Here is an 18,232-nt window from a genome sequence, read left to right on the forward strand (position 1 = left end):
ATGATTCCTCTCTCTGTCCTTCCCTGGCCTTTATATAAACAGGGCCTCTGTTCTTAAAGAGTGCATCATCGTTTCCTGCGGCTCTAATGGAGGGAGATTTTGCCATGAGAGGATGTGGGTTTTGTTCCCATCATCAGTGGGAATTGCTGAAAAACAGCATTAAAATTAATGGCAGCTCCACATTAAACACAGCAGGGCAGCTCTTCCCGGAGCGCTCGGGAATGCCGTGGCCTGCGTCCAGCCRGCCGAGGAGCTGGAATTGCAGCTCCCTGTTCAGAGCTGCGGGGCATCCTGGAAAACCTGCTCTGTGCTTCCCGCCAGCAGCATGGCCACTTAACAGGGGCACTGAGGGAATTCCTCCAAGGATGGAATTGGGAAGGGAAGAACATAACAAAATGCAGGGAAGGGGCAGATGTGCTTCCATACAAGCTCCCATCCTCCCTGCGATGCTGTCCCCAGGTCTGTGTGATCCCCCTTTGCTCTTGGAGCCTCCCAGGGTTATCCAAGATGTTTGCAGGGGTTGCCCCAAGTGCTGCAGCAGCCTCTTGCACCCGTGGTGAGTGTGCACCAACCTGCCCTGCGCTCCAGATGCTCTGGGGACCTCTCTGTGATGGGCTGGCATGGGGCTCTCCATGTCTCCAGGAGGAATCACCTCCTTGTAAGGCCTTCCTATAGAGTCCAGGGCATTTGTGCAATTAGTTCCCATTGCAGCTCATGAGTATTTGGTCTCTGCTCCTCTTCAGCTCTCTGGAAAACCAATGCCAAAATCTCTCAGCTGAAGCCTCTGTATGCAGAGTGCTTGTGCCACTTGCAATGCATGTGCTCTGCCATGGGGACAGGTCTGCTAACCTGGAGTGAACTGGTGCCTTGGAGCAGTTATCTGTGGGTTTGGATGCTGCAGGGAGAAACCAAGAGTTTGACCCTCTGGCAGGGAGCAGCTCCATTGCTGGAAGGATGGGATGACTGTGCTGGGAAGCTGAGCTGGGTCTGAAGCAGAGGGGCGTCAGTGCTGGGAGCTGCAYGTTGGTGGTGCAGGGCTCCACGTGCCGGCTCCCAGATGCCGTCTGGGCTGTGTCCGTGCACCTGATATTGGGATGAACCAGATCCTGGGCGGCTGCGCGACTCTTCTGGCTGGGTTCTCTGGCTCTTCYTCCGCATGCCTGGCAACTTCAAGGGGCTTTTTACAGCCGGAGCAGCCGCCTTGGTTGTTTCCCTGGAATGGGTCTCGCCGCCTCCGCAGATCCGCTCCATGCGGGACCATCAGGACCGTGCTCTGGCTYGGCACCTGCAGCCAGTCTGGCTACTCGACCCGTGTGTGATGGGTCAGTGCTGCAGCAGCGCCTGTGCTGAGTATATCAGCTCGAGGGAACCATGAAGAAGGAAATAAGAGCTTAAGCAAACAAAACCTGGAAGCTTGGACAGAGGGAGGTCACGGAGACACCCTCTCTGTGGCAGGACACTCTGTTTTTGCGCTGGGGCTGCTTTGCCTGGCTGGAGATCCCTGGCGCCTCGCGGAGCTCATGGTGGACTCGTGTGCCGAGCTGGGCGTTGGGGGCGTTCACGTCAAAGGAAGCGGTGAGACTCGGGGCAAACCAAGAGGAGGATCTGGATGTGGCAGCAGTCGTTACTAACATGCAGCACGTGGGAAGAGCTGCGAATGTCCCTTATCTTTATGGGCCAGCCCCGGCTTCCTCTCCACTCRACATCCAGCCTCCGCAAGACGTGGGAGGACGGAGCGTTTTCTAGAGAAACGGCCCTGTTCTCCAGAACCAGAATCTCCAGCCCAGGCAGGGAACTGGCTTTGATTCCCGTACTATCCCTGATGTTGCTGCAACGCTTCCCACAGACTGGGTATTTTGGCCCCATCTGAATCCTGCCTCGTGTTGCCTTCCCTGGCTGAGGGATGCAGGGCCCTGCAGTACCGAGAACGGGATTTGGTTGGGTCAGCTTGGGATTGTGGGGGCCCGGGAGTCCCCTCTGGCCTCTCCATCGGACCTGAGGCTGCAGGACCTGCTCCGTGTTCCCGGCGGCCTCCCGTGCGGCAGGAAGCAGAGGCATTGCCATGGGTAATGGGATGTGGTCACTGTACACGTGTGCATGGGCCAGGCCAGGAGGGACGTGTCCGCTCAGCACAGTGGCACCCCGGCCGCTTAATTCGCCCTCTTGCTCGCCAAGCAACTTGACTCCTGTCAGGCAAGATGAATGTTGTCTACAGAGCTGAGATAAGGATGAARTCTGTCCTTTTCTGAGGGCTTTGCAGAGGTTTGGAGGATGCAGATGGAAAGTCAGGGCTGTCTGCAAGCCAAGGKGCTGGGCAAGATGTGTGCAGGGGCYGTGGGCACCCATGTCCATCTGTGGTGGGGTCTCCATAGAGCAAGGAGCTGGGGGAGAGGGGCTGGAGCGCAGCCCGCTCCGTGCTGTGCACTTGGCTGCACAGCTCTTGCCAACGCTGCATCGTGCATGAGGACGGGGATCTCCAAAGCAGCAAGGGTGCAGGAGAAGTGAACCTGAGCAGAGGGCCATGAAATCTGAGGTTTCCTTATAAATGCAGCAAAATGCTGCGTGGCGGCTCCGCCGGGCTCTTTAAAAGCATATCTTCTCATTTATCAGCTGCAATGTTTCTGAAAGATGCTGTTTGAGGCCTCTGCTTTTTTATGCATTATGCAGGAATTTGGCCACAGGAAGTCTTAGTTCTTTCACATACTTTGCATCAAAATCCCTTTAGWGATCAAATAGTCGCTTTCCTGCAGTAAAAGAAGACTTTGCAAACAGACAACTACAGTAACCTTCCCATGCCGAGACGGACAGGTTCCTGTAGCCTGTTCACGCAGCTGAAAACAACAGAAGAAACAGCAAGATGAGGGCTCCATGTGTGAGCATCCCACCCCATGTTGCTGGAGGGAGTGACGAAGGGGACGGGTAGTCTCTTACTTATGCGTGGTCCATGTGTGCTTGAATAGGGTGTAGCTGCACACAGTGATGCTGTGTCCCATGCGCACAACCCCGAGCTGCTGGAACCACCTGCGCTGCTGCAAATGTGGTGGGAAAAGGTGAGGACACCAGGGCTGCTGCCCTCTTCCCCAGCTCCAGAAAGCAACTTTACTGTTTTAATTTCAAGGGCAYGCTAAAAGGAAATAAGAAATGTTCCTGTTGCAGCAGCTTGTTCGCAGTTGTGCGTTGTGCTGTAGCCATCGGTCCTGCACACAGGCCAGCCGGGAGCCAGATGTCTCCGGGAATGAAATCCCGGAGCAGCTYGGCCTCTTGGAGGGATTGCAGATCYRCTCAGGCTGGGCGCAAAAGGTGGCGGGTGGGAGCCTTGCTCTGCAGGCTGCAAAACCCGCATGAGCTGCAGGAGAAGGCGAGTTTCCCTGCTGCCTGCTCCCAGCACAGCTGCTTTTTCCAGGCTGGAAGGTGCAAATGGAGGGTGCTGGTGCAGCGTGGGCGATGGGTGTCTCTGCAGCAGCGCTGCTCGAGCTGCTGCTCAGCCCCGTGTTGTGCCTCGTCTTGGGGACACTTTGCAAGTGTGACGTGCTCTCTTGCTGCGGGCTCAGCCCTTGCCTGCTCCACATGGGCAGCTTGCATGTGTAGCCCCGGGTGTCCAAGGGAACCCGTGTCCCCAGCGGGCTCTGATGGACGATGCTCTTTGCTGTGGGACCTGCAGCTAACCTGCCTCCCTGCAAACGGGAGCCTTCCTTAGAAGGGTTTTGATAGCAAACCCACAGGAGCGTTTTCCGGTGCCGAAAGAGACTGTGTTTGTGTCAATTAAATATTTCCACCCATAAATTCAATCGCATGTAGCAGCTGATGGCAAGTGCTGGAGGGGCAGCTGGGAGCTCGTGAGTGCCTGGGGCTGCCCTGTGTTTCCTTCCATTTGCAGCAGGGTGAGGACATGTCCAGCCCCTCGCTGCAGCTCAGCTGATGGCTGAGACCTGATGAAATCATCATCCCCAGGCACCTGTAACCATCTGTGCGTGTCCTGAGACCCATTGCAGGAGCCACCCGCCAGGCTTGCTGCTCTGTGTCCATTAGAGACCAAAGGCTTCAGGCTCCCCATGCACTCGCTTTATGCTTTATTTTGCTAACAAGTACGATATTTATCCCCAYGGCCAATGTGTGATTATCAAGGGCTGCAACAGAGGGCCCGGGTGAGCCCTGTGCCAGCTGCCGGGGCGCTCGGGGCGCCCGCCGTCGAGGCCACGAGCGCYGCAGAGCGCGGCCTCTCCCGCGCCGTGACCTCAGTTATGAAAACACTTGCCCTAATCGCCTCCAGATCTGCCGCTGTCTTTGATCAGCTTAAATATCGGTTTATCTTATGATATAAATATGTAAAACATCCATTTGTTTTCGTGCGGGATGCAAATAAATCATTGCGTAAGTTTATGCATGCACGAGGGAGGCGGCGGGGGGAGTGGTGATGGCTTCATAACTCATCAGTCTCCTCCTCTCTGAAGGTCGTTACCTCGCGGCCGCCGCTGGTTCCTGCTGCAGTGGGGCCGTGTTTTGCTGTTCGGATGCTCTGGGTCAGCCTGGYGGAGCGGCAGCCCTCATGCCCTTGAGTTATGTTGGGCTGGTATCCATCGGACTGGCCCTTCATCCTGCTCCTGTGCCATGGGCTGCTCCCTTGATGCTGCCAACATGGACCAGGTAGACCGGCTGCAAACCTGCCGAGGCTTCTCGTTATTCCTTCCATCCCGTGGCTGCTTCCCTGCAGTGTCGCTCCGTGGTGCCCCGCTCCCGATGCCCCGTGGCCAGAGGCGACTTGCGCCCGCCACGCGCTGCTGCTCTGCAGCCGCTGCAGCCGGCTAAGCCCCTCGGAGGGAAGCAATTCCCACGTGCTGTCAGGTCAGCTTTCCAGCGGGAAAATTGTTTAAAACACGGTTAGTGAGAGGCTGTTGCAGAAATTAAGCCCTTTCATCAGAAGCTGCTCCAGAGCTCGGCTTCTCCTTCGTTTTCAGCCTTTACGTAACTCTTAAGTCGCCTTTTGCCACTTGGATCAAGCCCTATTTAGATCCATTTGCTGATGGTTATTTGATGCGAAGTAGGAATTTGGGCTTTCTCCTTCTTGGAYTCTCACATGCTTCGCTTATCAGCTCATTCCCTTCCCAGGCATAAACACACCCCATGTTTAACGTGTCAGGGAATTGAAACTCCTGCCAAGAAATCCTGTAAAAAACATAAAGGCGCACGATAATTGATGATTGGGGAATCTCTGCTGCTGAGCCATAAAACAGGCAAACAAATATTCACTCTCCTTTTGCATCTAATGAAGAGCTAGGGTCTCATAGCCATTGTGATCTCTTAAAGATATTAGCGCTTTCCCAGGAGACAAGGGATTTTGTATCCTTCTTCTGTCTGAATTCCTACGTCTGCCGTTATATTCCGGCTTCCTTAAGGCCTCGTGTTATCCCTTGTTCTTATAGGATTTTCCATTTTYTCTCCTGAAAGCTGTGCTGGCTGATGGAGCCCACCCAGAAGGTGGCTGCGTTTGGGACCAAAGCAATGCCAATATTCATATGTCTTATAAGTAATAGAGCCATTTCAATGGAGAGCATCGGGATGTAATAATATTAATCAGTATTTTGCTGCTGTCACTCCTGGTCGCAGATGTCCTGTAAAAGAGAGTATAGGGAGCAATCTGAAGATAAGATACAGTGCATAAAATGGTGCAACATGATTAATGAACCTTTTGTCCTGGGGAGTGAGATAAAATATCTCGTGCTACTGCTCCGTGCTAACGGCACTTATATCACATTTTAAATATTTTTTTTTCTTATTTCCACGGTATTTCACTATCTCTCTCTTTTTCAAGGGCAGATGAGAGAGGGTTGATGCAAACATTGAAATTTGCARTCTTTCCCAGCTTAATTTTATTCTTAGATCAGGGAGATTCATTCTTTGCTGCTTGTTTGTTTGTTCAGTTTTCTCACCTTTGCAGTGGGGGGRAAAAATCCACATCCCGACCCTCCACCTCAGCAAACCTGCATCTCGAGATGGGTCCCGTCTCTGCACTGTCCCTGCTGACAACTCGCTCCAGTGATCCAGGTGGAAAGTAGGATGTTGGCAAGGGGATGGAGAAGTAGGAATGAATGGGACAAGGCACATGATGCTGAGYGGGCATCTTCCTCCCTGTGCTGGCATCCCTTCTTCCAGTGGCAGAAGGAGGGATGAGCCTTTCCTGGAGCCACTTTCCCATTTTTTCCTGGTGCTCTGGACATGTGAATTTATTTATAAATTTGAGTTGTATTTTTGCTGTCTGCAAAGAGTGCCTGTGTTGACCAAGGGTGCAGGATGAAGGAGGGAAGGGAAGGGTGACGTTAGGGCCATCCCGGCGATTGCCTGGACTGGGGACCASGCCAGCCTGGCTGCTGGTACCAGCTGCAAACTGCAGTGTTAGAAAATCCAGTGACACCAGCATTTGCTTCCTTCCCTAAAGGCTGGCTTGCGCCGTGTCCAAAATGAAAYGAAATCTGGTGCTGCGGTGGCACTGTTTGACCTCTCCCAATTTCAGGCTATTGAGCTGTATTTGAATTTCTACCCTCATCCCCCTTTTTTTGCTTGGTGAGTGCCCTGTGTGCCAATCCATTTGATCTCAGGTGCGAGCTGCTGCCTTTGGACTGAACGTGAGGCCTGGGAGTAATGGCACTTCGGCACTTATGGCACTTTGACTGGAGCCGCTCRTGCTCCGGACGAGCGTCCTGAGGACGGTGGCATCTCAGCACCTTGCAGCGAGGTGCTGGGAGCTGCAGAAATAGCAGCTTTTATTGCTTTTCCATGTGCTAAACCTCCAGCAGTGCCTGGTCCTTCACTTGGGCCAGTTCATCCTAGGCAATTCCTCAGCAGCTGATCCCACAGCGCATCCCTCTCCCCTTTGTGGAGCTGGTCGACTCTAGAAACTGCACGGAATTCAGGGTGAAGAAGTGACCTTCTGAACAGACCTCCTTTCCTCTTAATCCTACAGCGATCTTAATCTTACAGGTGAGATGTGGGTGAGCAACCATAGGGCTCATTTGCAGCCAGCTTTTTCCTGCTCCTTTCTCCCCCCSCAGCAGAAGCAGTTGAGCTTTGGAGCCTGCACAGTGAAGTTACAGAAAGATCGGGGTAAAAATGGTGCAAGATATTTCCTGTCTCTGGTTTTCTCTGAACTATACTGTTGAGCATGTTGTAACCTTTAATTTATGTCTGCTAATTTTCTTAATAGCTGATCAGGCTTAGCTGGTTGACTGCAAATGCCTTTTCCTTTAGATTTGCTGGCTTTTCCAAAGTCCTAGCGTTTTTCCAAACCTCCAAGCGTTCAAGCAGTTAGCTTRGTTTCTTCTCTGTAAGCTTAAGAATGAACCTGGGACAACTTACAGCACCATCTCCTGCTGGGGAGAGTTGCACAAGTTTTACACTCATTGAAGAGTACTTGAACTTCAGGGAGTTTACTCCTGATTTATCCCAGGCTACGTGAGGCCATGGCCTCCAGGGGAAAATAAATGTCTTTAAGAAACACTTCAGCATGCTTTGAGCACAAAAACCCCCCGATACATGAGAGCCATCCAGGCAAACAGACTGGCATGCACTAATGATGCCACAGTAATTCATATTGCACTGTAAAAAATGATCACAGTGTTATGAAATTTGCTGCAGGAAGGCAGAACAGCCCCGTGTTTCAAAGGCAAAGCAGCGGGGGACCCTGTCTGGGGCCTCTGAGCRGAGAAACGGAGGACGAGATGCAGCGCTGATGGCTGGAGCTGTCATTGGGAGCGAGGGGCACCGGCACGCCCAGCTTGCTGCAATCCGTGCTCCCCGATCCCAGGAGGGCTTGGGAATATCTGCTGTCTGCAGAGCCCGAGCCTGAATTTGTCGGGGAATTCAATTAATCCGTGTGCAGATAGCTGCTTCGAGGTGTTTACACGGTGCACCTATCTCTGTGGTATGTAAACACGCAGCAGGGTTTAGCAGCGTGATTACAGCTGACCCGCCAAGGGCAGTCGCTCCTCTCGCTGTTTTCCTCTAGGTTGAGTCCAGGCTGGTGAATCTGAGCCCAGTTTCTGCACCGTTTCATTGCAATGCAGAGGACTGTCCCGATCTGCATAATCAGATAGGAGGGGGACCAAGCTGCCGGAGCAGAAGCTGTGGAAATGTGACAGAAAAACTGATATTTGAAGTGTGTGTGTTTTTAAATTTACTGCTGGGCAGTGTTTTGTGCTGAGAATTAGTTTTTATTATGGCTGATTTATAACCCCGTGAAAATGGGCTTCASTCTTGGAAAAAAATGCATACACTGCAAATACCAGAGGTGTGCTATCCAGTTTCCATACAGCCCTCCAGCATTCATATAGAGCATATTTGTAGGGGTGTCACAGCTGGCTTTCTCTTGGCCATATTTTGCTGAAGAACTAGGAATCTTGGCAATTGCATATTTTGTTGCTCTTCCAACAGCAGAATCGACCCCATTGCTATATGGTGTAAGGTTCCTCCGTAGGAACTACCTCTCCTAAGTCGGCCTGCAAATGCAAGTTTGGAGGAGAGCTGTCATTCTCTGCCTTCCAGAAACTGTACTTTCCAGGGCGGTTACTCGGGGTCCTTATTCTGCATTTTCTGCACGTCCACAAAAGTGTTGAGGTCAGCAAGGAGTGTCAGGAAGAGCACAGTTTTGGCTAATAATTATCTCTATTATCTATTATTTGGCTAGTAATTATCTCTCTTCTCAATGTGCTGAGGTCACGGCAGGTCCTGTAGCCCAGGGAGGGTCTGGTTGAAGGCAAAGCGGGTGCAATGGGACAGCGAGACGTGGCCTTAGGAAGRAATAAGAAATGAACCAAAATGTGGCAGGAAGGGAAGGAAGCAAAAGTGAGCAATAAAAGTGGCAGGTGTGGAGGTGAAGAGACTCCCAAGCAGAGGAAAGAGAAGTAGGAGGAACACATGGTGTGCAGAGAAAGAGCAGTCAGAGTCTAAAATAGAGATCTGGAGCAGCAGGATGGAGCTGCCGGGGGTTGCTGTGGGTCGTGATACGTGAGCAGAGTTCCCACCTGCCAGTGCAAAGCATCTAGCAGCCCTCGGGGAGGCCTCGTCCAGGGGCAAGAAGAGAGGTCCAAGCACGTGGAAATGAGTGGAGCGTGTGGCGCTGCTCCTGTTTTGAGAAGCTGTCGTATCTGTGGTTTCCATCTTCCTTGCAAACAACTTCTGCTACTATTGAGGGTAGGATGGCTGAGGTTTCCATGTCCCCTTGAGATGTCTCCTTCATTCAACCCAGGTTGGAAACCACCCCCAGAGGTTCCTGCTGAGTCCCTGCAGCTCCATGGGGCTCACAGCTGACGTCTTGGCACCATTTGTATTGGAGCTGAAGGGAGTTTGTGTCTTCATTTGGCTCTTTAATGCACACAATAGTAGCAGTAGCTTAAGACATTTCTTCATAAACCCACTGCTTAGCTTCTCCTTGAGGTTTCACACACTGTACATTAAATCTTCCTTCTGGTGACTTCAGCAATGCAAGATGCACAGAAAAATGTCCCTAGATCATATGGAGCAGCCTTTGATTTGCTSCTGCACACGATGGCCCAGCCGTGGGAGGTGTCCTCATGAAGGAGCTTATTGTGACYGGGGTGACATGGGTTGCCTTTTCTGTAGCTGCCTCCTTTCTAGAGGCAACTTCTTATGTTTCTTTAACATAAAAACTACCCTAATAAGAAGCAGAAGGATTAGCCCAASCTTCACATGCAGTAACCCAGCACGGGCAGCATTGCTGCTGTTTGCTCGCGTTCGTGCCGGTGCTGCCCCTGCTCTTAATGAGTTTGTGCCGAGGCCTGCAGACTTAAAAGAGGGGGTTCAAAAGGTGGAGGGCTCATTCCCTGTTATGCCTGGGGCACTTTGGAATCACCCCATGTCAGTTTTTCGAAATTTTAAAGAGCACTTTGCTCCCATTTTGGACTTTTCTCTGCAACCCTAAATATCAAAGTTTCAACGTTGAGCTTTAATCAATAATTCTGCACTTTGCTCCCATTTTGGACTTCCCTCTGCAGCCCTAAATACGAAAGCTTCAGCGCTAGGTTTGAAACAGTCATTCCTGGCAGTGAAATCCCCCGTATTCCCGTGGCGCTGAGCGCTGGAGCGCCGGGCGCCGTGGGACGCGCTCGGCACGGGGGCTGCCGCTCTGTGCGTCCCCCTGTCTGGGCTGTTCCGCTCTCTTTTTTCCAGTGGAAACTTAACCTTCAGCTGCTAAACTCCAGCATTTTTTGTTGTTGAGACACAACCACATTCTTTAGAGTCTGTGTTCCCGCTTCCCCCCTCTTCTCCTCCCCAGCCTCCAGCGCGACTCCCGCCTGGCAAATTTTGGGGTTGGGATCAGCGTTTTCTGTAGCTCTTGGGCAAATTCTTCCACCATCCCAACCAGTAAGTGTCTCTGGAAGCAGAGGAGCTGCTTCCCTCCTGCTTTCCTGCAGCCTGGAACAGCCCAATATGGGTCCGGGCTTCTCGCATGCCGGGCTGCGAGAGGGTGGCCTGGGCTCAGCGCGAAACCACCGGGTCTCGCTGGGGGTCCTGCTTGGTTTGGATGAGCACGAAGCTGCCTGGAACCGAGGCTTTATTCCGTGTTTAGCAGTAGTGCCAGGAAAGCCGCTGGAGACAGCGGGGAGGCCGYGCGGCTCTCCTGGGCTCGCCTTGCAAGGTCCAGTTTGCTGCATGGATGCGGAGTCCTCCTCTTCCTCCCCTTGCTGTGCTGGGTTCTCAGCCCTGAGGCTGTGGAGTCTCACCGTGGAGAAACTGCCCCCATGTCGATATGTTTAAATAGCTGAAATTACTATACCTGGAGCGTGCCTGAACTGGTCCTGGTCAGTATGTATAAATACCTGMAGGGGGAGTGTAGGGAGGAGGGGGTCAAGCTCTTCTCGGTGGTGGCCAGTGACAGGACAAGGGGCAATGGGGACAAATCGAAACCCAGGCAGTTCCATCTCCAGGTGAGGAGGAACTTCTTTGTTCTGAGGGTGCCCAAGCCCTGGCACAGGCTGCCCASGGAGGCTGTGGAGGCTCCTGCTCTGGAGGTCTTCAAAACCCATCTGGATGCCACYCTGTGCTCTGGGTGTCCCTGCTGGAGCAGAGGGTTGGACTGGATGGTCTTTAGAGGTCCCTTCCAACCTCAGCCATTCTGTGACGTTGCAGGGATATTGTCTGTTAGCGAAAGAGCAGCCCGTTTTTRTTTTTGCTTCTCCAAAAACCCCATGCTTTCCAGGCTTGTGCYCTTCATTGACATTGAAGGGTGCATGTGTGTTTTATTTATTATTTTATTTATATTTAGGGCCGTGAAACGCTAGCAAGTGGATGCTGTGAGTGTCTAGCTTTTACTGCCACTAGATGTTGATATTATCCTCTTCTGTTCCRTTGCTTTCGTCCTTATAAACTTAATTGAGGGCAATGACTTTATTCAACTTTGAGTAACTTTACAATGACTTTGCTGAGCACCACGTGCTCGGAGGGAGACGATTTTCCTCAACTAAAAATACACTTGGATTCAGGGAGCTATGCGTGAAAAGCAGCCTCTGGGCCTAACCTGAAACCTCTGGAAGTCATTGGAAAGAGTCCTGTGAATTTAACGGCCTTTGGAGCACGTCCTATGGCTTTTGCATCGCTTGTGCTTAAGGGAGCCTCTCATTCTGCTTGAGCAGCCGCTGCTGTCTCCTTGTTGGGACCTTGTTGGGACCTTGTGTTTCACCACAGCGAAACCCCTCTGGCTTCTGTGTGAGATGTCCCCGCATCGGCATCACATAAAGCGCAACTCCTTACGGTCTGGCTACGGGCAGGAGCAGGGACCAAGTTCCCCTATCCCTCAAAGCAGRATAGCAGCTCTAAAGTTGCCTTAAGTGTCTATGGTCCCCAAGGGTGTCTAGGATTAGATGGCAGCCGAGTTGTGATTTTTCAAGAGTCTCTCTGGAGCCTTAATTCTTGGTCTACCTTCAGTTTTTAATTACTCAAGGAGCACCGCAAGCATGACTTAGGCTCCTTGATATTTATGGTTGCACTCTTGAACCTCTGCAGCAAGTGTTTCCATCCATGCTTGGGTATATTTTTCAGGAAAGAAAAGCTAATTCCTCAGGAGTAATTTTCCATTAAATGCCAAGCATCTCATGCAGCTATTTCCTGTTTCCTCGGTATTTCTTCTGACAACATGAGTACCTCCTGGCATTCATATTTTTGGGTATTAGCAGTTGGATAGCATTGAAACTGCAGAAACTTATGATAGGAAGTTGCTGTTTTCCACAGGAGCCCTGGAAATGGGAAGCACGAACTCCGCAAAGCTGCTGCATCCTGTGTGTGCATTTGATCCCTCTGTGTGTGCTCTGAAATCACTTTTCGCTCTAAGATTTTACAGAAACTCTGCTACTTTACCTACAGGATACTTGTTTTCCTCACGGCAGTGGTTACCGCAAGGAAGACCCTTCCAAAAGATCCTCTCGATGATGAAGGGCACAGGCTAGAGGATGGGTTTGCCCACAGCATGTGGCTAGAGGAGAAATATCTTGGTACCAGTCTCAACCCTGCGCAAAAGAAGGGACTTGCATTAGTTTCACCAGCGCCCAGTTCRTCTCTGGAGTCAGTGTAACTAACTGGAATGTTCCCCTCGCCCAGGTTTTAGCATATCCTCATCTGCAAGGTGGGCAAAAAAGTGCCAGAATTAGACATTGGCACTGGGGAGCTCCATTTATTATCATGGGATGGGTTTGGAGATGTTTGGGTGAGGAATAGAAATGCAGTCTTGAAAGCTGGTGGTGGAAATAGGAGGGATCAGGAGACGAGGCTGTGGCAGGATGACTGGTMCTGGCACTGAAGATCCCTGGCGGTGTCTGCACTTGGGTGCTGGACCCTCTTGGAAGCAGCGTCCTGCTCTTGTCACAGACCTCCACTTGTCATATAAGCTATAAGGGACCGTGTGTAAGACCAGACCRTCCATATGGGCAGACTGGAGAGCGCTGGGCTCGAAATTCGGGCACATGGAGCAAACGGGCAACCCACCAGCCACAGCCCAGCCCGAGGGCTTCATTTGTAGGAGTGTAATCTCCTATGCAATCCATCTCCAACGAGATGGAGGTATCACTATATCTCTTTAATGGACTTTGCTACCGAGAAATGTTATGATTCTGTTGAAATGTAATTTTCATGGAGTTTCTCCTTTTTCCCTGATACTCACCACTGAACCCTTTTTACTGCAAAGGATGCAGTAGATAGTTGGAATACTGAGTCTTTGTGGGCAATCTAGTAAAATATAATTATACTGTTTATCGTTCAGTAAAAGCCTGTCTCCAAGAGGAGAGGAAAGGAAAGGATTTTTTTCTTCCCTTTGTTAGGGACCAAAATTGAAATGAAACACTTGATATCTTAACCAGCTCTCTATTCACCCGTCTTCTGCCGTGATAACAACAAAAAAAAAAAAGAATAGAAAAGGGGAAAATTTGATGTTTCCTCTAATGCCAAGAACTACAAAGAAGGTCATTTTGAGTTTTACTAGCTTGTTAACTTCAAGTTGTTAATTCGAAGTGCAGCTTTCCCATGTGATGGCACAGCCTAGAAATGCTCTTTATTTGCTTTTTGAGAGAAATAGCTAATACAAGCAGATTGCAATCTTTGGAGAAGATACGGGGTCGGAAGAGCGAGGAGGGAGACGCAATAAAACCTGTAACGTGGCCATAAAACTGATGGAAAAACAAAACARGGTCTGGTGCGAGGGCTCCGTCACTGCCCGGGAGCCCTGGGGCTGGTGGACGTCACCCCAGCAGCAACATCTGCCCCTTGGTAGCAGGTGAGAGGGGCAGATGTGGCTCCCAGGTGGGACAAGGAGCTTTGCAGTTTGTGCCATGAGAATAAAATGGAGCAGGGAGGGAGTTGGCAGGGAATTGGATAAGTGGGATCTGCCGGCTCCCGGCATCTGCTTGCTTGAAGCAGCRGAGGTGGAAGCGGGGAGTCGGTGCTGGGGGAGCATCTGGGACAGTTTAAGGATGTAAATGAGGTGAGACCTTTGTGGGGAGGGTGTCTTCTGCTCCGAGAGGCAGATGTGGATGAGCCGGGGGTGCGCGGGCCCGCGGAGAGGTGCACATGGCAGCATCCTGCTTCACTTGAGCTCTATTGGCCCTATGGGGCAGAGTGCAACGGTAACATAGAATATGTGTGTGTATTTGTATTTAAGAGAACAAAGTCATGTATATTTTTATGTGGAGGCTGTCCAGCTGGCACGTGGCAGAGGCCTCATCCAGACCCAGGGCGCTGGACTTGGCGCCCGGACCTGGGCTTTCCGATGCTGCAGAGTTGCTGGAATACAACATTATTGTTGCATTTCAGCAGTGCTCTCTCCTTCTCTCCCTTTTCCCCCGCCCTTGGTTGTCCCTGTGCAAGGCAGACTTGCGGCTCCTGKGCTACGGTGTGGGCAGGAGCCCAGTTGGGGCCAAATCCTGCAGCTCCCGGGCGCTGGACACGGCCAGGGAAGAGAATGGGAAGCTGAGGCRCCATCCTGCTGCTCTGCTTGCGGGCACAGGGAAAGGAGCTGCCCCCTTTTTACCTTTAGAAGGAGAAAAATGGGTACGGAGCCTGCTCCTCATGGAGCTTTTGGTGTCTTCTGGCCATGAGCTGCCTTGTCTCCTGGCTGGAGCCTTCCAGGGCGGGATGTGTGGGACGCCCCGGCCTCGCCTGTGCTCCCCGAGTGGGAGCTGTTGGCAGGGCCCAACCTGGAATGGCCTGGAAAGCCCAATTCTGGTCTGTGCAAATGTAGAAGCTCAAMATTTCATGTAATTCCACAAAGAAATGAAAATAAGACCTTTCGGAATGAGTGTTCCCTGCCTCCTCCTTTTGAAGGGAGCTGAGACAGAATGTTCCTTTTTTGGATCAAAAGGCCTCCTTTCGCCCCGTTTTGCCTCCCAGCCTCCCCGGAGGCAGCACGTGGCTCGGGCTGCACCTCGGATTCTTTTCCACCCAACTTTATCAGAAGTAACGCGCATCTTCGCGGACCGTTTGGGCAGAAACACTCGAGTTCCTTCGTTGCAGCCAAGAGGAACCATGTTCTGAATCCCAGCTCCAAAGAACTGGGAAGAAAAGCTCACTTCCCAGCCAGCAAAGATGGTCCCRGTTAAATCCCATGCCACAGAAAACTTCCCGAATCCCGCGCTGAGCGCGACCRCCAAAGGGGACGTGACTCCGGATGCACCTCGAGGCTGTGGCTGCCTCTACCAAAGCCTATGCCATTTTTTCCTCCCTCCTTCTCTCCCTTTCTCCCTCTCCTTTTCTTTTTTTCCAGCTTAAAGGTCTTTTTTTAGTGTAATTTTTGACTCCTGCAGAAAGAGGATCGAGTTGCAGAAGGTGGTGGCTGCCAGCTCCTACATAAAGCGCTGCATTTGTCACCCCTGCAGGCACTTCCACTGGTTAACAGCTCATCCCACCRAGGATGCTGCTGCCCTAGGCTCTGCTTTAGACATTCAGGTGCAGGCTTGACTGCAGTTTGGCTTTTGTCTGTCCACAAAGGAGATTTAGAGGATGTGSAGCCTATAGAGAGCTCTTATGTCCCTTTAAGCTATGTGTTCCAATTTGCTGCCATATATATATATATAAGCATGTGTATATATGTTTAAATCTCCAGTTTCAAAGGTTCAGGAGGTCASAGCTTAAGAAGCTGATTATCTATCTAAGAATAGTTGGGCAATCTGTTAATTTGGACATATCTCTTTTGATTATTATTCACCTGAAAGCAGCTGCAGGTGGGGATGACTGTAAATGCTTTGCTGGGATAAACATTTTTTTCCTATTTGGTCTCTTTGAAGTTCAGATGTGTTAAAAATGTGGTCATCACACCTAGGCAGCCYGCCCTTATCTGGCTTGGTTTTGCCAGGGAAACCTAATGCAAGGCGAAAGGTGTTTATATGGAAATCCTGGAATAGTGTTTTACAGAGTGGGAAATGCAGGGTGCCTGGGGCAGAGTCCAGCCTTGGAGTCTGCAGTAAAGGTTCAGCCAGAAAGGAGCTGGGACTTGCCTTGCTGCTGCTCTGCATCYGTACCTGAGGAACTGGGAATACAATTCCTCGTACATTGAGGAATCTCCAASTGTTTTTGGAGCATTAATGAGCAGAGCTTCCTCCTGGGGCTGAGTTGAATCCAGGCATCGCTCTCCTGGCAACACTCCRGATTTGAACTCATGCGGAGTCAGGAGAGATTTTCCTGGTGCTGCAGGAGAACTTCCTCGGGACAGGTCCCCATCATCCAGGATGACAGGCGCTCGGATGACAAGGAGCTCAGCTCCTTGGCCGGCCTCTGCTCCATGCTTGGGCTTCAGTTGGCATCCAAAGGATGGGGGAGCTGAAATGAAGCCCCTGTTGGGTGGAATTAGCCAAGCCCAAGGGCTTGTGCATCCCTGCTGCCCCAGTGGAAAGGGAAAAGCAAAGGGACCGCGGTTGCTCCCATTGCAGCTCGGCAGGATCCGCTCTCACCTTTGGTTTGCCACACAATCCTTKCCATTGAAAGAGGACGTAACGCTGTTCTTTGAACAGCAACATTTACAATGAAGTCTTGCTCCTTTTTTGAGGAAAGGACAGTCCAAACCCGTTTCTCAAGTCTTGATTTCATTAGCASAGCGCTGCAGTTCATCAAACCCCGTAAATATTTATCTTTCCATCATGCTTTGTATGATTTCAAAACATTGGCCGCGCCGGAGCRGGCCCCTTGGTGCTGTTCATTGTGCAATCGCTTTCTCTGTGCCATAGAGACGCTGACAAAGAGGTCTCCGATGGCCGTAATGAGCGAGGAGGCGCGTTTGCCTCCGGCCGTGTTTATGGACCTGGTAAAAGCCTCGCGGCATCCGCGGGGATCCCCCGTGCGCGTCACGGCTCCAAAGGATTTGCTGCTCTGCCAGCCCCGCACGCTGAGAAATCGTGAGTCAGTGGCTAAAAATCCGGAGTTTGGTTTCTGGTTCCCGCCAGATAACCCGGGGGCTCTTTCAGCTTGGCCCTGGCGCCCGAGGTGGAATCCATACCTCCGTCCTGGGCTGCATCCCCAGCGCCCTGGGATCCCGCCTTTGGTTTTGRTGAAGTAGCTGAGGTTTCCACTGCCTCCCGTGAGGGTGTCGAGACTGAGAAATGCATTGGGGGTCTGGGAACCTGTGGATGAAGCAGCTGGGGCTGAGCAATGATGGGGAAGGTGCTCCTGGCAATGGGGCCACCAGCTCTTGCCTAGGGTCACAGGCCACCCAGGGAAAGCTCTTGGCTTGCATCATCTCCCTTCAAGCTGGAAGGAACCATCTCACCTAGGATAAATAAGAACTTGACTTGGCTTTTAATGGTGTTTGGATTTTTAACTCCGTTTTTGCCTCTGCAAATCCATGTTGCCGCGGGAGGCAGCTGCAAATCCATGTACGCTCAGGGAGGCCGCCGTTACGGAAATGACAACCCTGTCCCTGCTGGTCTGGGTGTTTRTTTAAATTTTTATTAATATTTCTGCTGGTTTTTCTAGTGCTGGAGTGATTTTAGAATAAATAAAWGGATAAAATGGAAGCTACCCATGGGGGCTTTCACAAGTTTCTGTGAAGGGAATGGCCTGCATGGACTTTCTTGGTGTTTGCGCTATTAAGAAACTGCCTGATAGACTTTAAGCAGAAAAGAAATCTGCTTCAGAAGTCTACCTGTGAAGTGTGTTTAAGATTTTTTCAAGAATTATTCAGATTTTTCTTCAAAGTACCTTATTTGTGGAATGGAGAAAAAAGAGTTATCGAGCATAGAAGAGGGAAGAATAATTAATATTTCTACAAATCCAAATGTCTCTTATTTTATTGGATGGTGCAGTGTAGAATCCATGGTGTAGAAAATATCACCTTCCACTGTCCACCCACAAGACTCTTCTTAATGAATAACTAGGCTGGAAAACAATTCTGCTGAATGTTTTAGTGGTTTGGATGATATTAATTATATTATATTCTGAAGAAGATCTTTATATTAATTCTRAAAAAGCATTTTTTTCCTTTCTCTCTCTTTTTCTAGGCAGGACTGTTGATTCAAAGCATGGACTTCACCCCTTATGAATTTGTCTCCTGAACACCTGTGCCAGGTATTATTTTATTTTACTCTTATAATATTTACATTAGCTTTCAATGTTTGTCTGTGCTTTCTTTTTGTATAATTCCACTTCAGAAAAGTGCATATATTTTACTAGATGCTGTGGTTGGCTTTGGTCTTGTTTTCGTAAGTGGTAGGTTGGGCATAGGAAAACTGCTTTGTTGTTGACCACTCAC

At 50.8% G+C, this 18,232-nt stretch overlaps 1 long non-coding RNA gene across 3 annotated transcripts in view; it reads left to right on the forward strand.

Moving 5' to 3' along the window:
* The window catches only part of LOC112949918, a 62,768-nt gene that overhangs the window by 5,160 nt on the left and 39,376 nt on the right, over nt 1-18,232 (forward strand). For all 3 annotated transcript variants that reach the window (XR_003249908.1, XR_003249907.1, XR_003249909.1), the window contains exon 2: nt 17,982-18,048. This is a non-coding gene — a long non-coding RNA (uncharacterized LOC112949918). The remainder of the gene's footprint in view (nt 1-17,981; nt 18,049-18,232) is intronic.

The sequence above is a fragment of the Nothoprocta perdicaria genome, unplaced genomic scaffold (assembly GCF_003342845.1).
Source record: "Nothoprocta perdicaria isolate Ctin4 unplaced genomic scaffold, notPer1 scaffold_30, whole genome shotgun sequence".
Lineage (NCBI taxonomy): Eukaryota > Metazoa > Chordata > Aves > Tinamiformes > Tinamidae > Nothoprocta > Nothoprocta perdicaria.